The sequence below is a fragment of the Macaca fascicularis genome, chromosome 8 (genome assembly GCF_037993035.2).
Source record: "Macaca fascicularis isolate 582-1 chromosome 8, T2T-MFA8v1.1".
Lineage (NCBI taxonomy): Eukaryota > Metazoa > Chordata > Mammalia > Primates > Cercopithecidae > Macaca > Macaca fascicularis.
Window position 1 is genome coordinate 1,522,642 of NC_088382.1, and position 25,520 is coordinate 1,548,161.

General features: G+C 50.4%; 1 protein-coding gene and 1 long non-coding RNA gene across 10 annotated transcripts in view; both read left to right on the plus strand.

Annotated features, from left to right (window-relative positions):
* The window catches only part of DLGAP2 (DLG associated protein 2), a 919,850-nt gene that overhangs the window by 621,459 nt on the left and 272,871 nt on the right, over positions 1 to 25,520 (plus strand). The window lies entirely within an intron of this gene.
* Positions 144 to 7,376, plus strand: LOC141407505 (uncharacterized). The gene is made up of 2 exons (XR_012416885.1): positions 144 to 238; positions 297 to 7,376. It is a non-coding gene; the product is annotated as an uncharacterized lncRNA (long non-coding RNA).

Genomic DNA, 25,520 nt, shown 5'->3' on the forward strand with positions numbered 1-25,520 from the left:
CACGTGAAGCGCCGGACACATGGAATTAGTGTAATGGGCATTCTCTGAGAAAAGTTATCCCTATAGAATAGTCATTTATTTCTCTTTATTGTAACCCAATAGGTCACAAAATGCAACCTGAGGTTTAAGCCCAAGGGTGGGGTGTTTGCAGAGGGCTGTGTGGTGGAGGTTAGGTTAGGTTTGCAGAGGGCTGTGTGGTGGAGGTTAGGTTAGGTTTGCAGAGGGCTGTGTGGTGGAGGTTAGGTTTGCAGAGTGCTGTGTGGTGGAGGTTAGGTTTGCAGAGGGCTGTGTTGGAGGTTAGGTTAGGTTTACAGAGGGCTGTGTGGTAGAGGTGGGGCCTTCTCCCTGTCCCAGGGTGGTCCCACACAGTCCCCCAAACACACACGCGTGGGTCCAGTGACCTCAGCAGGGAGGCAGCTCCCTGATTACAAGGCCGACTTTTGTTCTTGGACCAGAGCCGATTTTGCTTTCTCTGTAGGATAATTGCACAAAAGGTCACCAGAGTCATTCGGAAAGCAGCAGGAGTTCTGAGGCTTCTATTTGCTCCAATTTACTTAACAAAGGGCATTCAGGTGGATTTGTTTGGGCTGTGCTTTATGATTCTCTGAAAATTAAAAACCCTTCCGGTGATGTAACTGTGTGGCAGAGTTAAAGATTTGAACCCCAAGTTCATCTCTGATTTGTTTCGATTCTGTAATTATTCATCCTTCTTGACTTTGTTAGTTTTACTTTGCATTATCAAAATGCATAAAGTGGAGACTGGACGGTGGAAATCCCTGCAGGTCACCGAGGCACCTAATGTCACAACTGCAGTCCGAATCGGTCCAAGCAGAGGCCACTTAGGAAAACAGCCGTGCGTGGGACGCTGGTGCCACATGGCCTGGCACTTCGTCTTCCATGATTCGCCTGTTTCATAAGTGGGATCCCAAGCCCACAACCACAGCCGGAGCGCTGTCCTCACTGACAGCAGATGGTCACTGGGGAGAATGCCACTGAGGCACTGTTCATCTCTAGGAAATTAGATTCTTAACATCACCTCTCCATGGCATGAGAACTGAGCCCCCACCTCCTACATTTGGGCTCAGTGTTTCTCAAATAAGACAGACATCAGCCATGAAAGGAATCAGAATGAGGCAGTAAATTCAGAAAGAGTCCTTGAAGCCCAGCTGTGGGTGAAGGGCCCGGGATGCGCTGTCTCATAGCCATGAGCCACCTCCCGGGAGACAAACCAGGTCTCTGTGCCTTTTCTTCTCACTCTGTGAGCTCCCGTGCACCACAGTCCCTCACAGAGCATCAGCCACAGGGCCTGTGGAGAGAGGAGCTTCTTTGAAAAGCACCCCACCGCGTGGCCTCTGTGCCCGCCTGCTGGCAGCAATGAATCAGCCTGGAAGCTGGGCCGACCTGCGCTTCAGAACTCAGAGCTCCGACGGTGCTAGAGGCCTTGCTGGTACAATTGAGGCGCTTTCAGAGGAAGACGCTCCCTTTCAGAAGCTGCTCTCCTCCTGCTGAGGAAGGGGGAGCCAGGTGGCGGTGGGCAGCCGGGTGGCGGGGACACGCCAACTCCCAAGGCTGCTGAGACCCTCACTTTGAGCCTGGTGGGATGTGTGGTCGGTGGATGGTGGGGACGCGCTGGCTCCCAGGGTTGACAGGACCCTCACTCTGAGCCTGGTGGGATGTGTGGTCGGTGGATGGTGGGGACACGCCGGCTCCCAGGGTTGACAGGACCCTCACTCTGAGCCCGGTGGGATGTGTGGTCAGCAGGTGGAGTTGTTCTTGTTACTGCAAGCATATTTGGCCGTGAAAGCGAAATGTGCAAGGGTAGGAAATGGCCTCAGAGCGGGGCCCAAATCGAAGGATTCGTCGTGGCCCCTTGTGCAGACGTGGTTCTGAAGGAATAGGAACTGATTTGTAATCATACCATGCAATTAACCAAGTGCACCAAGGGGCCACAGGCTCCCACAGAACCACAGTGTCAGCTACTGTGCGTGGTCCCTGGCTGCTTCAATTAGAATAGGGCAGTGAGGCGGCTGCCACTTCTGTGCGGAGCTTCCAGACAGGCGTGTGCGTCCCAGCGAGAGGAAGTCCCCGGGGCCCAGCCCCACAGCATCTGTCCCTGCCTGGCGCCTGCAGGTCAGTGGTGTGCAGCTGTAGGGTTAGGGCAGCAGAGGTGTTTGGGGCCAGCCAGGAGGGGGCTGCTTAATGCACAGGTCTTCATATCCCAGGAAAGGTGAAGCTGGGAGGCAGAGGGTAACACCCCAGCCTGTCAGAACCCAGTGTGCCCCGAGGGCCTGCGGGGAGGGCCCTGCCGGGATGGGGGTCGGTGGATCTGAGTCCAGTTCCCTCCTGTCTCCTCCCAAGATAATATAATATTGCCAGCTCGGGTATTCTTGGTCCAGCACAGCTTCTTAATCTTTTTCACCTTTGTGATGTAAGACTCAAGCTCCACGCAGAACCCAAACATAGGCATGGAAGTGTGCCCAGGGGGAGGCCTGGAGCCTGCATCTCCTCGGCCAAGCTGCACCTACCTTGTCTGTCTCAGGGAGGAGCCCCAAATCAGCTGATGGAGTTCATGCACCCCTGTGCAGACGCAGCCTCCCCCAGGGCAGTGTCCCCCAGGGCCTTTGGCTGCCGTACACCCTCAGGCTTGGTCCCTCTTAGTAGCCGCTGAATCAGACAGCTGCCCCGAGACCTGACCTGCACGTTTCTTCAGAGAGGAGTTGCTGTGCTCCTGCTGAAGTGACCCGTCTCAAGATATCTGGATGCAGGTGCACACCTGGCCTCACTTGTCCCTCATATGTATGCCTGACTTTGCCTGTCAGTCCTGCGCACACCTGACCTCACCTGTCCATCCCACACACACTCGACTTCAGCTGTCCGTCCTGCACACACCTGACCTCACCTGTCTTTCCTGCACACAAGTGGCCTCACCTGTCCACCCCACGTGCACCTGGCCTCACCTGTCCACCTGTCCACCCCACGTGCACCTGGCCTCACCTGTCTGTCCTGTGCACACCTGACCTCACCTGTCCCTGCCACACGCACCTGACTTCGCCTGTCTGTCCTGCGCACACCTGACCTCACCTGTCCCTGCCACACGCACCTGACTTCGCCTGTCTGTCCTGCGCACACCTGACCTCACCTGTCCCTGCCACACGCACCTGGCCTCGCCTGTCTGTCCTGCGCACACCTGGCCTCACCTGTCCACCTGTCCACCCCGCGTGCATCTGGCCTCACCTGTCTGTCCTGCACACATGGGTTGGGCGGGAACAGGCTCCATCTTCCTCTATGCTTTCATCACCCTCATTTTTGGAAAGTCACGTTTTGCTTTTATTCTATTTCCATTCTCGCTTTTTCACTCTTTTCTTACGTAGTTTCTGGCATTTCCTTGATTTCCCCAGGTTCTTTCAAATCCTGATTCTCTTCCCTGAGGAGTCTGCACCGTCCTCTTCAGGGCAGTGTGGTCGGCCGGTTCAACACTCACACTTCCCTGTCCTTTGGCCTCCGAGTTGTTAAAAAATTCAATCACTTCTAGCTCAGTGTTAGCCCTGTAGGATCCACCAAAGCATGTGTTCCCTTGGGCTGACATTGGGCTATGGATAAAGCTTCTTTTTGAATTAAAATGAAAAAATTCAATTTCTTTCCCAAAAAGGTGTAGTTTCTATAGCTACAAGACCATGAAATGCACACCTAAGTAAGGAGATGAGGCCGGTTCTTCCCTGAGCCCCACTAGACTGTGGCACGTCGGTCTCGTGGGGACACCCGCTGCCATCAGCCTGAGCCCTCCTGCCTTCGCACATTTTAGCTCATGTCCATGCAGTACCGGCTCTGTGCCAGGCACAGGTCTGAGGGCCACATCTTTGCTACGTCACCAGCTCCGTGCTAGGCACAGGCCTGAGAGCATCCTTGCTAAGTCACCTTCTCTGTGCCAGGCATAGGCCTAACAGCCACATCTTTGCTAAGTCATGCCCCTGGCACAGCTGCCCCACACAGCACGTATGCCTGGCATCCCTTAACTGAGAGGTGGAGAAACAGGCAGGGAGACTAAATACCTGGCTGGGATTCAGACCGAGGCAGCTTCTGGCCGCTGAGCCCTCTCCTCATGGCGAATTTCCTCTTCCCGCTTCCTTCACTCGTTCACTGAGCCACCATGCGTGCTGCTGTGTACACTAACGTGTCATATTCAGTCTCTTCTTGTAAGAACGGTAACCCCCATCATCATTTTTAACCAGGTCCCTGGAGGTCTTTGTCATATACAGATGGGAAAACTCGTTCCAGGCCCTGAAAGAGTTTACTTTCTAACTGGCAGGGGCCCAGCACTTAAAATCGGAGTCCCCAGTGCCCTGAGTGACAGAGGCTCGCATGGCAGCTGTGCCTGGGAGAAGGGCAATTGTGCAGGGGCTGCCAGGGAGCAGCCAACAACCTCATTTCCCTGCTCAGTGAGGGCCTGCTGAGTTCAGGGTGCCCTCCCGTCCCTCGCCTCCTGCTCGGTGGGGGCCTGCTCTTTTGGGGGTGCTCTCTGAGTCTCTTCTGAGCCTGGCTCCATCCCAGCATCTGCACCCTGGTCAGGAGATCACTGCCCTGCCCACTGCTGAGTCCTTGGGGTCAGCGGCTGCCTCTTCTGGGTCTCATTCTCTTTTATGTCCCAGCCAGGCCACTGGTTTGTAGCAGTAGTTCAATAAACACTTTCAAATGAACATGCGCAGAAATCCTGAAAAGAGTTCTGGAATGTGGGAAAGGGTGTCTCTTGGCACTTCAGGCAGCAAAGTGCTTTGCAGAGACATGAACATGAGTGTTTGCGGTGCATGTGGGGCTGCTGGCGCCGACGCAAGCTCAGGCTTTGTTGCTTCCTGCATCGCAAATTACATGCACCTGGTTAGCAGCAGCCGTCTCTTCAGAAATTGTGAAATAAATCGCAGGTTACTTCAGAAGCATTTCAATCACCATTGAGTTGAACTAAGGAGACTGGAAAAGCACAAATTCGTACATAAAACCCACCCCTCCAGTTGCCAGAGATGCTCAACTGCACAAAAGACTTGTGATAAGCGAGGCTTTTTTCTGAGATAGCGTGCGGGCCTTTTGGATCTCACCTGGTTACAAAGCGACATGAATTAAAGGCCACATGAAGGATCAGCATGAACACCCAACCACGTCTTACTCCAAATTGCTTCAGAAATTAAAAGTTCACCGAGGTGTCATGTTCAGTTGGGACTCTGTAGCGCTGAGCTACTTTGAAAAATTCTTTACACTCTTGCTAAAGTAATGACTATTGGTATTAACTGGGACACAGGGATAGCTATTTGGAAAAAAGTGACATCGAACTCACAATACCTTATCTTATTAAATTCCATGGAGACTAAAAGCTTAGACTTAAGAAAATAAAGCCATAAGAATTGCAAAAGATGATTTTGGTGACCATTTGTATCATCTCAGAACTGGTTGGATGTTTTGAACATGATTTAAAAAAAAAAAAAAAAAGCACCCAAAAGGCCAAAAAGAAAAAAGGCTATTCTTTACATTTTATATTTTTACATTTATATTTTATTTAAATAACATAAGGAATTCCTTTCTAAATCAAAATTAGATTTAAGAGGAAATTAAAAATAAAGGGCTCACAGCACATGGTGAGGAGTTGCTCTTCGTAACCAACGGAAAATGCTTCATACGCGAACATGGCTGGACGACGGCCAGAACAGGTGTTTCCCCGGGACGTCCAGAAACAAGCAGAGACAGTGAAGGACGTTCAACCTCACCACCAATTCTGTGTGTGCCCATGAAAATAAGATTCCATTGTTGGCTGTTTCAGATTGGCAAAGATTAATAATAGCCAATGTTAGCAAAGATACGAAAAAATGGGCCGTTACGGTTCCTGCTTACATATTAAACATTTCTGTGGGTCAGTTTGGCAATTTGAACTGAGCGTAACTGTTTTGTACTCAAGGAGTAAGACATGATGGTTTGATGTCAGTTTACCTTGTGCAGTGATGACCACAGCCGGGTAAATTAACACACCCATCCCCATCCAGGCTGGACAGTGCAGCCCCAGAACTTGCCCATCCTGTGACTTGAATTTATGTCCTTTGATCAGCATCTCCCCATCCTGCTTTCCCTGGGCCCTGCTGCCCACTCTTCTACTCTGTAGGAATCTGGGTTTTTCTAGTTCCACAAATAAGTGAGGCCACGCGGCGTTTGCCTTTCTGTGCCTGGCCTATTTCACTCAGCAGCATGTCCTCCAGCTCCATCGGGTTGCCGTGAGTGCTGGGATTTTCTTCCTTAGCAAATATGAGGATTATTCGTGTGTGTGTGTGTGTGTGTGTGTGTGTGTGTGTGTGTGTGTGTGTGACATTTCCAAAGTAAGCATAGCCATTCAGAGAGGAATTCCATGTCTACACATTTACGTTAAGGAAATATAAAATGTATGTTTCTTGTCTACCCCTGAACCCCAGCACCAAGAATGATAAAGTCTACACAATGTTTTTTAGATTACATGTATGCAGTCTTGAAAAAATCAAATAAATGCATAGTTGACCCTTGTAAAAAAGCAGAGGTTAGTGGTACCAACCCTCTCATGCAGTCAAAAATCCACATATAACTTTTGATTGCCCCAAACTTTGCTACTGATAGCCTCCTGTTAACCAGAAGCATAAGCAATAATACAGTCACTGACACACATTGTGTTTGTTACATGTATTACATGCTGTATTCATACAGTAAACTAAGCTAGAGACAGAAAATGTTATGAAAATCATAAAATACAATACATTTACATTTTATTAAATGGAAATGGACCACCACAGAGGCCTTCATCCCCGTCCTCACGTTGAGTGGGCTCAGGAGGAGAAGACAGGTTTTCCTGCAGTCTCAGGGGTGGCAGAGGAGGAAGAAGATCCACATATGAGTGGACTCCAGCAGTTCCACCCAATGTTGTTCAAGGGTCAAGTGTCCATGAATATATGTGCAGAGATATGTATCATCAGTCAGGCACGGTGGCTCACAGCTGTAATCGCAGAGCTTTGGGAGGCAGGGGCAGAAGAATCGCTTGAGCCCAGGAGTTCGAGACCAACCTGGGCAACACAGTGAGACCCCATCTCTACAAAAACTAAACTTTTAAAAACTTAGCAATGCAGTGGCGTGTGCCTGTAGTCCCAGTACTTTGGAGGCTGAGGTGGGAAGATTGTGTAAACCCGGGAGATCCAAGCCGCAGTGAACCGTGATCATACCACTGCACTCCAGCCTCGGCAACCCAGTGAGACCCTGTCTCAAAGGGGGGAAAGAAAAATGTATAGTTTATGTTTATTATAGCAAGAAATTAGAAGCCATATTGAATGCTTCATCAAAGAGGACTGGTTAAATAAACTTTAGTATATCGCCCCAAAAAAGTTCTATAGACAATTACAATTATGGAAGGGATGTATGTATACAAAGTGTGTGTGTGTGTGTGTGTGTGTGTGTGTGTGTGTGTAGAGAGGGAGACCCCAATCAATGAGAAATTATAATATTATGTTAATCAGGCTGATACAATTAGCATATGCAGTGTTATCTTTGTGGAACACAAATCTAAGGATCTTTGGACATAAGTACTCTCAGATGGATATTCCTCACCATGTGAGCAGTGCCATATCTGTGTTGTGAGATTGCAGGGATCATCTCCTTTATCTATTTTGGCAAATTTATAATTGTGTCAGGTATATTCATTAATTTTGTAACCAGAAAAATAAGCGATTTTTATTTTGAAAAAATAATTACATGCTTTCTGAAAAGTCATCAAGTTATAAGGTTTGGAGAATATATTACAGTACTTCAAATTGTCAAATATGGAAAAGGTGTTGGAAAAGTGCTTCTGCTGCCACTTGGTGCCGGATGCTGAAAACATACAGGGCAGCAACCCTGAAGGAGAAATGCATTAAAAATCTCAGACTTTTATACAGAGATTCTGTCACATGGTCTGGGATGCGTTAGCCCTGCCTTGTACACACGAGAACACAGAGGTGGAGGCTGATTGGCCTTCGCTCAAGGAAGGAAATGGTTCAGGACACATGAAGTCGGCGATGTTACCAGTCTGAGGAGCTTTAGCCTCCCTGCCTGTGTCTTATTTTTGGGGAAGCTCAAAGGCTGCTTGATTAACGACCAGATCCCAATTCCGTGGCTCCCTTTACTGGCTGGGGCTGGATAGGCTGCCATGCGCCTGGCCCGGGGCTGAGGCTGTCTCTCTGTAAGGTCAGTGAAAACTTCGTGGTGTTTGAATGGCCACATCAGAGCCCATATTAACTTTAACTTGACAGTGACAGGAAGCGTGAATTACACTCCTGGTCAGATGACCACCAGCAGCTCCCAGCATCCCTTTCCAGCAGAGTAAACTAACGAATCTCTTTACTCTTCATGGGTGACAGAGCGGCAGACGTCTTTGGCGGTGGACTCTGACAGGAAGCTCATTTTACTCCCGTTCTCTTCTCTGATGTGATATATTCGTGAAGGAGACCCACACATGCGTGTCTGGGGTTTTGGTGTCTGTACTTAGTGATGAAATATGTGACCCCAAGAATAAAGGGTTTTTCATTATTCACTGGCTCATTCAGACGTTGGGAAAGAAGATACGCTTATTTAGGTATCAATTAATAGAAGAACTAGGTCAGAATTCGTTAAGTTGCCATGTCAGGTCTGTATTTGTTAAAGTAAAAGTTACTGTGACCAAAGCATTCATAAAAGTTCAGAGATGAAGTGGCTCGGGATGTCATTTTCAGAGTTTAATTTTTTTCCTGGAAAGAGCAGAAATTGTGACTGCACAGTCTCTGCACCCTCCTCCGCCCCAGCCTATGCCCAGCCCCTGAGAGCTTGGTGCACAGTTACCCCGGCCTGTGCCCGGCCCCTGAGAGCTTGGTGCACAGTTACCCCAGCCTGTGCCTGGTCCCTGAGAGCTTGGTGCACAGTTATCCCGGCCTGTGCCCGGCCCCTGAGAGCTTGGTGCACAGTTACCCCGGCCTGTGCCCGGCCCCTGAGAGCTTGGTGCACAGTTACCCCAGCCTGTGTCTGGTCCCTGAGAGCTTGGTGCACAGTTATCCCGGCCTGTGCCCGGCCCCTGAGAACTTGGTGCATCTCCTGGAGCCACGGGAACCTAGCCAGCAGCACCCAAAGTCCTAACACCAGAATCAATGAGATCTGAGGATACAAGCAATTCCCAGGCAAGTGCTCCTAGGAATTAAATCTCTCATTACAAACATATGGTTTAATCTACATGGGATTTTGAAAATAAAATTGAAAACAACAATCTCCCAGAAAACAGGAAAATGACAAAATAATGGAAAATAAGAGTGAAAAGATGAGCTGCTCAGAGTGACTTTGCAAAAACTCCAACATATGATGACAAAGTTCTCAAAAGAGCATAGAGAACACAGAGTGGGGAAGTTGTCCAGGAAAAGGAAATTCTAGAAAAATCACCAGACCCAAAGTTGGTGAGATTGTAGATGACAGGAGCATGAACTCCCCAGAACAACGAACACAACGTAGGCCGACACCACTGGGAAACTCCCATACACCGGCATAGCCGGGGGAGCCTGTGAGCTTTCAGCGAGAAAAGACAGATGGAGAAACAGGACGGCTTCCGTCTTCTCCAGGGCAGCAGGGACAGCTGGGAGAACCTGCAGAATTCCCTCCAGGACCCTGGAGAAGTGGTGGCTGCTCCAGAGCTCCAGACACAGGCACACCACCGGCCGAATGTGAGAGGAGAGTGTGAGGCCAGCCACGCAGTCTCTGAGGTTCCCCTTCCCTCTCTCAGCAAGATTCGGGGGATATGCTGGCCCAGAAATGAGAGAAGAAACCTGGACAAAGGAAGATGTGGGGATCCGGGAACCGGGAATCCAGCCAGGTGGGAGCCTGAGGGGACACTCAGAATGGGGAGGAAAGCCCAGGCCACACGGGCACAGAGTGCGGCAAGAGGGTGGGATCCAAAGAAAAAAGGATTGATTTTTGAATGGGTTTTACCATACTGATGGAAAAAAATGATATGACTATGTTGAGAGAATTTTAAACTGTATTAATGATACAAATTATGCACATTAAAAATAAAGTAATAACTCCAGGGAAGGCAAAATGTTGTATGAGGATAGATAATAATAGCTCATTATGCAGATTGACATTGAACAATATTTATCTAAAAATAATTTTAATACTAAATATTAAATTGAACGTCATATTGGTAAGCCAGAGAAGAGGGGAACTAGATACCAGCATGGACTGCTGGTGTGGCTGAAAAGCTCAAGCATCATATAGCAAAACAGCCCCAGTAAGGAAGATGGTATTGAAGAAAACGGCTGGGAGAGGTGAGCTTGCCTGTGGGATGAGGTCTTCATGCAGAGGGTGGAGAGACTGAGAGGCAGGTCTGCTGATTTTCTTCGTAAGGCTTGTAGTATTATTGGGTTTTTGTAAAAGTGTATACATGAAAAATTAGTATAAAGACAAAATTTGGAATTTACAAGAATGGAATAAGTTCACAGAGAGTAGAAACCCCTGAATTGGGCAGTGGCCACGGGGCTGCAGAGAAGGCTGGGTTTGAGCCACCTGGAGACGCACGTCACAGCATTAAGATTGGCGGTCCGGAGCACGGGGCCTGAGGGGTAGTTCGCAGAACTGAGGAGGTTCTGGAGATGGACGGTGGTCGTGATTGCACAGCAGTGAGTGTATCTGACGTCACTGAACTACACCATCGGACATGACTAGAATGGTCAATTTCATGTATGTTCTACCCCACACAAAAAGATCAGGTGCCTGATTGACTTTGAAGTGAGGAAGATCAAGAGGCGATAAGTTGGGTCCCGGGTTTTGGCCTGAGGTGGTTGGTCACTGAGAGGGGTGAAGGGTGAGAGGAAGGTTCGGGTAGGAAGGGCAACCAGGTTTTTCTCAGTGGAGGGCCTCACCTGTGCCACAGTCTGAACCAGGAAAAGGCATAAGGAGGCCAGTGATGTCAGTTTAAGAGCCTGTGCATTTGGTGGCGCTGGAAGCTGAGATGTCCTGTGAGTGGGTTCATGTGGGGGCCTGGAGCCCCGCAGTTAGGGTTACGAGTGGGTTAGGGATCAAGGCGTGGAGGTCCCCAGTGCATGAGCAAACACTGTGGGCCCAGAGCTGCTAGAGACTCACCGGCCAGAGGTGGATGCAGCCAGTGCGTGCGGGCTGGGGCTGGTGTCAGCATCTCACGGCGTCGGGGCTGTGAGAGGCAGAGGCCGTGGGTATGGAGGGCTCTGGTCGCACAGACTAAGGGTGTGGAAGTGCAGGACCTCTTCATGGCGGGAGGCACGTGGACCTCTTTATGGGAAATGCCGAATGGGAGGAGCGGGACACAGGAGGAGGACGATGGGAAGGGGACATGGCTCCCTCCCTGTCAGTGGGGAGGGCAGCTGCAGCATCCCAGGGAAGCCAGAGGCTCTGCAGAGAGGAGAGGTCAGAGAGCGTGGCGAAGCTTGGAATGATCACTCGGGAGTCGACGAGGGGCCCCGCTAAGGGCACCCAGAGCTGGAAGAGGTGTGGATGAGGCCGCTCTGTGCAGACCACAGGTTTGTAGCAGAACCAATCTGCCCAGTTCTTTGATTTGTATCCCACCAGGCTCAGCAGCTTGGATAGGAAAAGCCAATGATGAAATGTTTCCAGACCTCAGATTGTGCAGAATGGATGCAGCGGACAGACAAGCACTGTGTGTCTGTGAGAACGTCCTCAAGGACAGCTGTTTTCCAGACCTCCTCTTAGGTGACGGTGGAACAGCTGGGGGACCTGGAGGCACAACCCGGGTGGAGACCCAGAACGAGCCTTCCCTGCAAGGATCCAACGCAGACCCAGATCCACCACAGACCTAGATGTGTCACTTTGTGAGAATCGGAAGACAACGGTGATTGCTGAAAAACAGCTAGCAGGCGTCCCACAGAGAGGGGCTGCGGAGCACCCAGCTCCGACATGGACAGCTCTTCCTCACACGTGAACAGGAGCAACCGCAGGCTCTTGTCTGCACCCACGGAGCATGTCTGGGTGGACATTGCCCGGAAATGCTTCCAGGCAGGAAAAACTTCACAGGCCAACATTTCGTCCATTGATGGAGATCACAGGGCCCTGGTGGAGTATCAGGCTTAGAGGAGAAGCTCTTCCAAAAGTCAGTAACTAAATCGAGGCACTCTATGAGCTCTGCAGATGTAAACCACTGACTCTGGAATGATCTCTGCCATAGTAATCATGTTGGTGGAAACCAGACGGGAGCCTCTCACCTGGGTGTCTCCAGAAGGCGCGGAAATGTGTCTGTCACCTACACAACACTGTGGTGTGTTTCTTTACAAACTCTTATGTGTGACCTTTTAAAACTCCATTTATTAAAATAATACTTTTTTTTTTTTCATTTTATTCCTTTTGCTGGAGTAAGTTTTTTGGAAGCATAAAATGAAACAGATGGCCATGAACTCAGAACATCAGGATTAGTTCCAGGCCCACCTAGAAACCTATGCGGTGTATTTTGGGACCTCTGTGTCCTGCACTACAGTTAGAAAATTGCGATCTGTCTGAGCTGTGTGCTCCTGTATGCATGCAGGCATCTGGGCTCTGTGTGCTGCTTCCCTTGCCCGTGTGGGGACTGGACTTCTGCCCTCTAACTGCAGTCCCGTCCACCTCTCACCTCCGTTCAGCCGCCAGGCTCTGATCGGAATCTCTCGTTGGGCGACGGTGGTGAGCGAGGATCTTTGCATTTGCCAGGGGGCTGTGCCTAAGAAAACTGCAGGTGGATTTCAGCTCAACCCTCTGTTACAAAACCATTTTTCAAGTCTCTTATCCACAGAGCGAGCCCATAGCAAATGCAAACACACTGTGCTGTGTGCAAGAGTCGTAAAGAATTACAAGGCAACATCACCATCCTCATAAAATGGCAAGGCAGGCAGCAGCCTAGGGAGCCAAGTTAAACACAGCCAGCGTGGCAGCACCGAAATCAGAAGGACCCAGGGTCTGCGCTGGCGGGACGAAGGGGCAGCAGCTGCACCCCCCCATGTGAGGTCATCGGGAACAGGTGCCTTGGGTGAAGACAACAGGACCTCGAAAATGAGTTGGACTGTAAGAAGAAAGAACACATTCCAAGAGTAGGAAGAAGCTTTGGAGGCAGAGATGTCTGGGGATAATGAGATGCCTGGTTGGCTAGATGGGAACAGGAAAGATTCACTCAGAAGTGTCCATGGAGACATTGTCCAGGATGTTGAATCCAAGGCTAGACATTACGAGCTTCCAAACCAGGCAATGGGGCATTCAAGGACTTGGAGCAAGAAAGCAAACGGCCTGAGGTAGGGGTTTTGGGGTACCCTGCAGAACATCCTGGCAGTACCCGTGCGTCTGGATGCCCCATTTGGAGGCCAGATCGGATCTGTGCAGGGACGTACAGCTCATTCGGAGACACCAGGCTGTGGCTGCAAATGGGATGTCAGGAAGGGGTGACTCAGTGCCAAGCAAAGTGAGGGATGATGGAAAATGGTAATATCGGGTTTGGCCCAGCGTAATCACAGTAAGATTGGTGTTTTTATCGGTTGGAGCACTACAAACACATGGTCCACCGTGGATGCCTCGCAGAGCTGACCCCGTCCAGGGTCCAGGAGGGAGCTGGGCGGGGGGGCTGCTCTGGAAGAGGAGACAGGTTCATAAAAGATTTAGAGGGCAGAGGGTCTGGCGATGTGTTTTCTGTTCTTGATTTTACTCCAGTATTTAAGGAGCTCACTTTGGTGCAAATAATTTAGTTTTCCTAGATTGAAGACAACACCCTTTCTCAAGCCAGTTTATCTTTAGAAGCGATCATTTCATTAAGCGGAGGCAGCAAATGCGTCGCTGCGTCTCCACGGCCCGAGTGTGTGTCCTACCCTCCCGCACGCCTGTGCGTCCACCTTGGACGACCAGCGAGGGGCCATGGAGGAGCCGTGCGTGTCTGTGAGAAAATAAGCCGTTGTTGCCATGCTGTAGGATCTTTCAGAAAACCCGGGTCGTAGGACTGAGAGCATGAAGACCTGTTTGAATCGCCTCATCTATATCTCTCATTTTTCGGAGGCTGGGGAGGGCATAGAAAGCAAGACCCCTGGGTTCCAGGCTCAGGTGCCATTGGAACACCCAGATGATAGACAGGGCAGCCTTGAAGTGGACGCGAGTATGAGTCATTCCTGTGTGAGTCCAGATCCCGGGTCGAGGCGCAGGGTTGCCCGTTACCTGCACTCCCAGGAGGAGGGTTTCCCTTTCTTCCCATCAACTCGCGGCACTCGGGGAAAGCTTGCAGCCTGCGTCGGCCTGACTTGCTAATGGGAGGCGAACCCAGTCCGCTGACTCAGACGCTATGTGGTCCTTCTAAGTGCCATTGTCCTGCTGTGCCTCATTGCCAAGCGTGAGAATGCAGCCTAGTGAAAGCAAATAGACCTTGTCCGAAAAGGCCTAAAATAGACTCTGCTTATTTTCATATTAACTTTGAACTTTAATTGTGACCCTACACGTTGTGGAAACCCATGGGGAGTCACACAGGCCTGCTAATGAACGGCTGGGCCTCCATGCATCTCTGGGGACTGGGCAAGGCCTGGGTCAGCACTTCTGCGTCTCAGCAAAGGCACCGGGCCTGTGCCGGGTGATTGCACGGCAGCGATGCTCGTGGGCTGTATTCTTTCTTCTGGATAATTGCAGCTTGGAACCCCTGAGCATCTGCGATTTGACTTTGCCAAAGTGAATGTATGTGTGTTGGAATGGGGCATGCGTCTTGTTAAATGTGACTCTTTTTTTACAACTATTCCCCCCAAATGCAGACAGATCAGTTTTGCTCTAAATGTGAATCCGAGGCCTCAGGAAGGCATTTGAGGTTTTCAGAACCTCCTCGTCCTCCAGAGTCGTGTACTGAGTGCTTACTGAGCGCACTTCCTTGTCCTCTGGAGTCGTGTACTGAGTGCTTACTGAGCGCACCTCCTCGTCCTCCAGAGTTGTGTACTGAGTACTTACTGAGCGTACCTCCTCGTCCTCCGGAGTCATGTATTGAGTGCTTACTGAGCGCACCTCCTCGTCCTCCAGAGTTGTGTACTGAGTACTTACTGAGCGCACTTCCTCATCCTCCAGAGTCGTGTACTGAGTACTTACTGAGCGCACCTCCTCGTCCTCCGGAGTCGTGTATTGAGTGCTTACTGAGCGCACCTCTTCGTCCTCCAGAGTTGTGTACTGAGTGCTTACTGAGCGCACCTCCTCGTCCTCCAGAGTCGTGTACTGAGTACTTACTGAGCGCACCTCCTCGTCCTCCGGAGTCGTGTATTGAGTGCTTACTGAGCGCACCTCCTTGTCCTCCAGAGTTGTGTACTGAGTGCTTACTGAGCGCCGCAGGGTCCACCTCAGGACTTCCAACAGTTCCTGTTGGGGGTTGGGGTGGGCTGTCCTGGACAGCACAGCATGTTTAACAGCATCACTGGACTCAGTACTGGATGCCAGTCAGGACAACCAAAAATGCCTCCAGATATTGCCAGATGCCCCCCAGGGGATAGAATTATCCCCTGAGAATAGCTGGTCTTCACTGAGGTCAAGGCAAGCCCAGTCTCTGGCTCACTCTTTCTTTCCAGCATCTGCAGCTAACATTTTATTCCTGGAGTTGAAGAACACAGGAATCCTCACGCTCTTTCCATCTGCCTGACTGTCCAACTCATCTTCCACTTTCTCGATGCCATTTCAGTTTCCCTTCCTCCTGATGACCTGGGTCTGTTTCCTTACTCCCCAGAGTGTCTGAAGGTTTCCCCTTCCCTCGGGATGCGTCTGCATTCTCATCAGGGGAGAAGTCAGTTCCAGGCCCCAGCTCCAAGTTCCTCGCAACCTCTTAGTTCACCTGGGGCCTGGCATAATCTCCATAAGCATCTGGGCACAGTGTCGAGTCCTGAAGCCCTCGTGGCCCTGCAGAGGGAGCTTCTCTGGGCTTTGGATGATGCAGGTGCTGCTGTGGGTGCTGCTCTCTGCTGGGACTCGTGGCCCTGCAGAGGGAGCTTCTCTGGGCTTTGGATGATGCAGGTGCTGCTGTGGGTGCTGCTCTCCACTGGGACTCGTGGCCCTGCAGAGGGTCCTTCTCTGGGCTTTGGATGATGCGGGTGCTGCTCTCCACTGGGACTCCAGCATTGTCAGGCAAGACACACACGGTGTTGACTGTTCAGCAACTGGAGTTTCTAAGCCTGTTTTTTGGAGCAGGCAACATGGATTCGTGCATAACTTCTTTGAAAATGCGTCTCGGATGTTTGAGGCCTCCTAGCAAGTCCTCGTTTCAGGCTTTCACAGGACAGTGTAAAGGGTTTTCTGGTGAGAGCAGAACCCGGGAAAGCCAGGTTTTGGGAACTCGTAGCAGCTCTACCCCTGAGAAACCCTTCGTCTGTCACGTTCACTGCATTAGTGAGAAGATTTGACTGTCGTTTTAACATTCAGGTGTGCAGGGCACAGAGAGGAAAGCCGGGCAGCGGTGGTCCATGATGCCCGTCTGCCCACCTGCCCGGGCCGCAGGGTCCGTTGTGTTGGAAACAGTGGACATTTAATCGATGTCTGTTGGGGAAGCGTCAGTTAATTCCCTGAAAGATGCATCCACCTGTGAAAAGACAGCAGCATTGCCTCAGTTCCAGAATGGACCACTGCCCAGTCCCTTCCTCACTGTAGCAGGCGCCCAGCTCCCCTTGGCAGTCCTGGTCCTCAGCATAGAATTGTGTAGATCAGCTGAGGATCAACGTGAAGAAATGGGCTCAGTAAAGACTGATTTCAGAAATTCTTTAGACACAAGTTCAAGACGAGAGCTGGGCATGACGAACGTGCTCAGAACCCTCCACACTTCCCGGCCTGTCACCGTGTGATAGTGAATCTTTTGCATCGCCTAGACTGGGATAGGGGATGCCGCAGAGCTGGGAAGACATTATCCACATGTGTCTGTGATGGTGTTTCTGGAAGGGACCAGCGTTTGAATCAGGGAATGAGTAAACAGACCCCTCCCCAGTGCCGGCGGGTGTCCCCCAGTCCACGAGGGCTAGAGTAGAACAAAAAGATAGAGGAAGGGAGGACCTCCTGTCTTCTTGAGCTGGGACCTTCCTCTTCTCCTGCACTCACCGGAGCCCCAGGGCCTTTGGGCTCTGAGGCTTTCACCGGCAGCCCCTCAGTGCCAGGGCCTTTGGGCTTAGACTGAATCACACCCGACGCCCTGGGTCCCCAGCTGTGGGGCTTCTCAGCCTCCATAATCACATGATCCAGTCTGGAAAATAAACCCCCCTGTTATGTGTCTGTGAGTCCTGTTGGTTCCGTTCCTCCAGAGAACCCCGACGAATACCGCTGCAGGTGTGTAGACCCTCAGCTAAGTAAGCAACGGTATCAGGTCCACACGCCAAACGGTGTCCTCCCCAGGAATGTCCGACTCTGACACTGAGTGCCCAAGGGGAAGGGGCGGTTTCAGAACATGCCCTCGATCTGCTGAGGAGACCTCAAGCTTCCATCAGGGCCCAGATCATCTGGGAGTGGCTGGAATCTCACTGGCTTCAGAGCAGAATCTTTGCAGTGGGAGGCACTGGCAACGAGGATACAGTAATAGTGACACAGAAGGTAACGTTCGCAGGCATGGCTTCGGGCGTGTGGCACTGTGGCCCAGGCAGCCTCACGGTGAGGAGCTCACAGCAGAGCGGACGCCGCTCTGACCCCTGTGAAATACTCGCTGAGCACCTCCTTTTGATTCTGTCCCCGCAGTTCACATATTTCTGTAGTAATAACTTACTGTCGTGTCCCACAGTGTCATGGGGTCACTGGAGGAAGGATTCCTGCAGGAGTCCGTCCACAGGCTACTGCATTTCTGCACAGGTCGGGTTAAAGCATCAAGTCAGCTCCCTTCTCAGAATGAAATACAATGAAACTATGGCTTAAAACTCCTGGGAGAGCTTGTAAATGTGAAGAGGCAACAGCACCCAAGTGTGTTTCACACACGGCCTCAGGGACCACCCCATGGGCCTGCGTCAAACCCCACATCCAGGTCAAGGGATCCAGAGATGCTGATTCGGAACTTAGTTTTCTTGTTCAGGGATTTTCCCAGATTATGGTCACCTTTCCCTGTGGGAACCTCCTTGCCTCACTCTGGAGCCATTTTTTTAAAAAACTTCCTTGAGTTGTCTTATCCAGGAAGGAAGGCTGAGTTCCTGGTGAACATGTAAATATCTTTACATCTCTGTTTAAGAGATTGTAATCGTTAGTTTGTTATAATTGCATAGTGTTGTACATTAGTTTGATTCATCAGCTAAACTAATATTGCTCTGGCTTTATTTATTGAGTTTCAGTGCATAAAAAGTGACCGAAGTGTCACCATGGAAAGCTACCTGTATATGCCAAACGTTCCCTACAGGTCTTCAGTCATGGTCTCTTGTTCTAGAAACCCAACATCTCCTAATTAAAATCATCGTATGCTAATTGTTCTGCTTAACCACAGAGAAATTATTCATTGCCGTAATTTGGTCTGAAAATAAGTGCTTATATTTATATTATATATATCTTTTAACAATGTGCAATGAATAGCTACATTATATACCATTATAAGTCAAAGAAAACAGAGTTAGGAATAATCAAAACACCAAAAATGTTGTATGGTTTTGAAGGCAGGGAATTATAATGTTGATACATACGGGTTTTCCACATAAGACAGCATAAAAGCACGAAGGACTTGACCCCTGAGCCAGGCAGTCCTGGCTGGCCCTCGGCCCCACTTGTGCTGACGATGTAGCTCCAGCCTGCTTACCTCCGCCTCCCTGGCCTGGCAACACTGGCAGGAAGATGGAGTCATACACCGTGCTGGTGGAGCCTTGGGCAGATTAGATGAGGTAACCAAAATGCGAAACCTGCAGGTGGTAGACTTGAGGGCCTCGCGCTGCTCCTGGCCCGGTTTATCCACTCATTTCCCTCCTGCTCTGAACCATCTGCTAAACTTCAAACAATGCCAAGAATACACATTTCACAGGCTCACTAAGCTGCGTGTCTGCTTCATTTAAGGGCTTCTAAAATTATTTTCGTGAACTTTCCAGAACTTGAATTTATGGAAAGCGATGCATGAAGTCTCTCTCACTAAGGGTGAATTTTCCCTAATCAGCTCTGCCCCCGTGAGCCGTCATGGGGGCCCTAGTGGTGCAGCACACCCATCGAGGCCTGTGCAAGTGGGACACAGAGTGTGGGGGTAGGTGCTGCCACGCCAGTATCCTCCACGTTCAGACGCATGCTCCGAAAACCTAAAGGCAACAGCAAGGGCTCTGGAAGACGCAGATGCTATGGCCAGGTGACCTCCTGCTAGGGATGTCCTGCCATGGGCCCTCACCTTCCCTGGAGTCGCTGCCCTTTCTCCATTCCTGCCTCCAGGCCTCTCAAGCTTGGGCTGGGCTTGCTACGTCTCCCTTTTCCTCACCTGTGCTCCCATTTTAACCCCAGTGCTATGGCTCCCACTGCCCTCTGCAGAGCCCCCAGCACTGGAACTTTTGTGCTGAAGGGGAGGTCCCCCGCCAGCCTCCCACTCTGGGCCCTAGACTCTGCGGCCTGCTTGTTCTTCAGGCCTCCTCCTCCCTAGCCTTCTGAGGCTCCATTCGCTCCCTCAACCTCCCTGTCTCCCAGGCTCTTTCTCCTCCATCTCTCTTATAGATGTGGAGGTTCCAGAAGGTTCTGGGAGTCTCACCCACTTCTACATAATTTGTTACATTGTTAAATGCATGCATCTGATCTCACGAATTCAATGCTGAAATATCCCACTGCTGCTACTTGACCTGCAAAATAAAAGTGTGGTTTCTTAGGTTGGCCTTGTGTATCCTCGGTAAGCCCCAGTCTTTCCAGCGTGAGCCCTCAGATAAGTTCCTTCACCCCTCTCTGCCTCAGTGTCCTCATCTGAGAAATGGTGATAGCAACGGAACCCACTGTGAAGATCACAGGCTTTTTGTGAAGGTCAGAGTCAGTGCATGTAATTATTGAGTCTTTCTTGCTGTTCTTGGGCACCTAGCAAGACCTCTACAGTCACAAGGCAATGGCCATTCTGGCTCTAATATACCCTCCCTCTTCACAGTCCTCCCCAGCAGATGCCCTGTGTTTCCAGTGCCCAGGGCCACCTTCCATTTCCTGAGATTACAGTGCCTTTCACATGCTATTTCCTGTCTCTGACTTCCCTCCCTCCCACTGGGAAAAATCCTTCAATACCCAGCTCAAGTGTCCCCTCCTCTGTGAAACAGACTTGCCCTTCCTGACCACAGTGTGGGGAAAATCCTTCAGTACCCAGCTCAAGTGTCCCCTCCCCCGTGAAGAGGGCTTCCTCTTCCTGACCACAGTGCTGTTCCCTCCTTGGTGCTCCCAGTGTCCCCTGGAAAATCCCTCTTCTGGAACTCACAGCCCTGTGTTCTATTTGCCCCTCTGTGCTTTTTACTGGATGGTGGCTCCTTCCAAGTCATGGCTTGTCTCCCTGCTCTCTGTAGCACCTTTGTATGTCTCAACACCTTTACTATTAGCTATTTATTTATAGTATTTTTAAAGTAAATAAAGGAAGAAGCAAAAGATAGAAGGATGGGAAGCAGAATGAATAAATGGATAGATATTTATGAGAACAGAGGAAGAAACTGAATTACTATTGTAATATAAATGAACCATCTATTGAAGAAAGGAAAATATAGTTTAAATGCTCAAGAAGCATAAAAAAGACTTTCAAAGTAAATCCAATTTAAGGGCAAGCAAAAGTCACTATGCATATTTTACTTAGATTCTCAAAAAGCTGTAGATTACTTTCCACTAAATCTGGCAAGTATAGAGGTATAATGGAAATGAAAAAATGTTTTTGTCACAGAAAAATATTGCCTTAAAGTTCAGAAACATGAAATGTTTGAAGGCCCTTCTCTGGATGGAGAAATGATATGAAAGGGAATGAAAATCTCAGTAATCAATGATTGGAGTCACTCTTATCTTTGATAAATGGTCTTGAACTCAAAGGTCACCACCCAGTCTCCCAATATGTAGCTCCTCTGCAGCTGCAATGACAGGATGATGGGGATAGATTGTGCGGCTGTCACAAAGCTCCATGAGTGCACACATGCCTGCCAGGTGGGCCTTGGTGAGGCACAGCCTGAGAAGAGGCACGTGCAGATGCGCAATGTCAATGGTATACTTATTAAATGGTGAATTCTTGTTTATCACTTTTTTTCAAAAAGAGCCCCAAAGTCATTGTAAGCTGTTCCCTGAAGACACCGTCAATAGGGTGCTGTCATTTAAAGCAAATAGTCAAAAAGTGCAGCTCAGGGCACTGCATGGACACTTGGTGACATGTCCAGGAATTCTGCTTTTTCCTCTGCTGTTAGTGCTGGGGAAAGGCATTCTTTCAAGGTCTGTAAAGTCAGAGTTACAGGCTGTTGAGAAAGTGGAATATTCAGAGTTGGGGGGAGTTGTCTGTTGAGAGAAACTGACATATTCATAAAGATGGAACCTGAGAAAGTGCTAAAGCCGGAAACTGGCATGGCAGGAGTGTTCTGTGGACTCTCGTGAGGTTGGCACGGCGCCCCAAGCATGTGATTGGAGGGTGTGTTTCACAGCTGTCAGCATGATGGGTGAAGTGAGGCCAATAAAGCTGAAGGCTGTAGCCAGGGAGAGGTAGTGAGGACCTGTCAAGGGCAAGCCAGAAATGCAAGGTCCAGGGTGTGAGTCAGGTCATGACCCACAAAGCCAGTCAACTGTAGGAGGCAAGAGGCACAGGGACACAAGGGACTGACCAGGCTGGGGGTCCCAGCGCAGGGTCCACACCAGAGCAGAAGGTGGCGGGGAGGGACTGAGCAGAGCTGTAAGCCGGGTGTCTCTGAGGATCCCACCATCCACGCATGTCCAGGTGGCCTCTGCCCTCAGCGTGTCTTGCCTTACAGGCATGGAACCTCCTGTTAAATAATCAGGTGTCTGGCTGGGTGCAGTGGTACATGCCTGTAATCCCAAAACTTTGGGAGGTCAAGGCGGGCAGATCACCTGAGATCAGGAGCTGGAGACCAGCCTGCCCAACATGGCTAAACCCCATGTCTACTAAAAGTACAAAAATTAGCTGGGCGTGGTGGCAGGCACGTGTAATCCCAGCTACTTGGGAGGCTGAGGCAGGGGAATCACTTGAACCTGGGAGGTGGAGGTTGCAGTGAGCCAAGATCCTGCCGCTGCACTCCAGCCTGGGCAACAGAGAAAGACTCCATCTCAAAAAAGGAGGAGGAGGAGAAGAAGAAGAATCAAGCATTTTGATTGATTCTTGATCCTGTATTATACTTGTCCAGCCTTTGGCTGTGGTGCACATGCATACACACGTGTACACACATGTGCACACACACTTACAAACAAGTACACACATGCACACACACATGCGTACCAACAGGCAAGTCTACTCTGCCAACCTGTGGGCTGTCTCTATCTTTAATCTGTGAACTTGACTCCAGGCAGCCCTAAGCTGGTTTTAGAATACAAAACTTTCACTTTTAATTATCTTCTTATGACTTTCTCTAGTGAGTCTCTTTCTGATTTAAGGGCTAATTTTTATTCTTCCAACTTTTATTTTAGATTTGGGGGTACATGGGCAAGTTTGTTACATGGGTTTATTTCATGACACTGAAGTTTGGGGTACAAATTATTCCCTCACCCAGACACTGAGCACAGAACCCAATGGAAGGTGTTTCTTGCCCAGCCTCTTTTTCCCTCCCCTTCTGGTAGCCCCGGTGTCTGCTATTCCCACCTTCACGTCCATGTGTGCCCTATGTTTAGCCTCCACTTGTAAGTGAGAACACATGGTGTCTGGCTTTCTGTTCCTGCAGTAATTGACTTGCGACTAAGGCCTCCACCTGCATCCATGTTGCTGCAGAGGATGTGATTCCATTCTCTCTTATGGCTGCGTAGAATTTCATGGTGTATAGGTAGCACTGTCTCTTTATCTCGTCCGCCGTTGATGGACACTGGGTTGCTTCCATGTTTTTGCTATTGTGAATCGTGCTGCTGTGAACATACATGTGCTGGTGTCTTTTTGATAGAATGATTTATTTTCCTTTGGGTATATACCCAGTCAGGGGATTGCTGGGTCAAATGGTAGTTCTGTTTTAAGTTCTTTGAGAAATCTTCAAGCTGCTTTCCATAGTGGCTGAACTAATTTACAATTCCACAAACAGGGTAGAAACTCCTTAAGGGGTAATTTCGTGACTAAAAGAATTTTTTTTAACATATAAATTGGGGGAGGGTGATGGGTGACAAAACTGACTACCCCTGCCAATGGGAAGCAGGTGGAAAATGCAAAACTATTTGGCAGACTTTGAGATGTTTTTAGATGACAAAAACATAGAGGATCCTGTATAATATCTGCTTGAGCTGCTAAAGAGACTTTTCAAAGTATTTTCAGTGCAAAGCCATCCTGTCCCCAGACGATGCCTGGATACCAGTGTCAATACAGAGTGGCCACCAGATGATTCCAGCATCTCTACAGAGTGGCGACCAGCCAGGCTTGGCGGGGGATTGTATGTTCCTGTCACCACAGCCGTGGAAACCCGCCTCCCGTGGTCAGCGCAGGTGTCCGTCTTCCTATTTCAGATATACCTGGTCACTTGAGGGAGGTTCAGACCTCTGCAGTGCAGCCATACTTCAGTTTCTAAGGCGAATTAAACTTTTCCGTAAACGTGTCTGATCCTCAGAACAGTCCATCAGGCGGGAGATTCCAATTTTCCTGCTCCTGTTTCCTAAGGGAGGACACGGAGTTCTGGCCCGGCTGAATGAGCCACCCGAGGTCGGAACCAGAACCCCTCTGTCTCCACAGCCGCCCCTTCTTTGAAAACGTCACCATGAAAACCAACAGTTTCTTGTCACCTCAACATAGAAATGTCAACATGGAAACTCTATGTCCATGTTGACATTTTAATCCAAAGTATCTATCAGGTAGCTTAATAAGTAAAACAAGGAATCCAAAACCAGGTAGTAAAACAAGGAATCAGACACGTTGGCTGCCTAAGAGGAGAGCCTGGCGGTGGAATGCGGCTCGTCAGCACCGTGCAGGCCTCCCTTTCTGTCTCTCCTCAGACACTGGTTTCAAAGCCTGAGCTTCATCCCTTCTCTCCCTGAAACCTGTTCATGTGAACGCTTCTCAAACTTGCAAAGAATGCGCTTTGGTTCCAGGAAACAGATTTGCTGAGTGAGGAGGCCCAGCTCAGCCGGCTGTGGCTGTGGGACTCCGAGCCCAGGCTTGGGGGTCCCCGTCACTCTTCCGTGCAGCCGTCAGGGTTCCCGCCCACACTCCCCCTGGCGGGCTGAGCAGGAGAAAGGGCGGGGCGGCGAGACCGGCGTCCATTTAGCGTCTGAGGGGGGAGACCGGCGTCCATTTAGCGTCTGAGGGGGGAGACCGGCGTCCATTTAGCGTCTGGGGTGGGGGTGTTGGCGGGGGGAGACCGGCGTCCATTTAGCGTCTGAGGGGGGAGACCAGCGTCCATTTAGAGTCTGAGTGGGGAGACCGGCGTTCAGTCTGAGTCGGGGGAAGGAGACCGGCGTCCATTTAGCTTTTTGAGGAGGGGAGACCGGTGTCCATTTAGCGTCTGAGAAGGGGGAGACCAGCTTCATTTAGCGTCTGAGGTGGGGGAGACCAGCCTCCATTTAGCGTCTGAGTCGCATGGAGGAGACCGGCGTCCATTTAGCTTCTTGAGGAGGGGAGACCAGCTTCATTTAGCGTCTGAGGCAGGGGAGACCGGTGTCCATTTAGTGTCTGAAGTGGAGGGGGGAGACCGGCGTCCGTTTAAGCTGAAGCCTGGGGAGACCCGCGTCCATTTAGTGTCTGAGTGGGGGGAGACCAGCGTCCATTTAGTGTCTGCGCGGTGCACAGGTTGGACAGCCTCTCACCACATTTTCATAGAAGCTCTTGAAGCAAGCAGCATTGTCACTGCCTTTATCCTGATCCGGACACGGAGCCTCTGCTCCTTGAAGCAAACCATGTTTTTCTCTGACTTCAGCTCTTTGTGTTCTCTCACTGTGAAGGTTAATGTGGTAACAGTGGTTTCGACGGGCCCCACCAGGGCAGGCATAGTGCATAGCGCAGGTGTGAATGCAGCGGGGATCCGAAGCCCAGAACGGGGGAGGGGAGGAGAAAATGCGGACACATAAACTGGAGGCTCGGAAGGACCTCACTGCGTGGCCGCCTCCAAGGGAGCACAGCAGACCTCACTCCTGCCTCATTCAAGGAGGCTCCAGGGGGGCACAGCAGACCTCACTCCTGCCTCATTCAAGGAGGCTCCAGGGGGGCACAGCAGGCCTCACTCCTGCCTCATTCAAGGAGGCTCCAGGGGGGCACAGCAGGCCTCACTCCTGCCTCACTCAAGGAGGCTCCAGGGGGGCACAGGGGTCCTCACTCCTGTCCCGGCGAGGCTCCACGGGGGCGCAACAGGCCTCACTCCTGCCTCACTCGGTGAGGCTCCAGGCGCAGAAGCAACGGAGACCTATGAACAGACCAGAGGGTCCTGGAATGATTTCAGAGAAAGTGATCAATGTCGCCATAAATGCAGCTA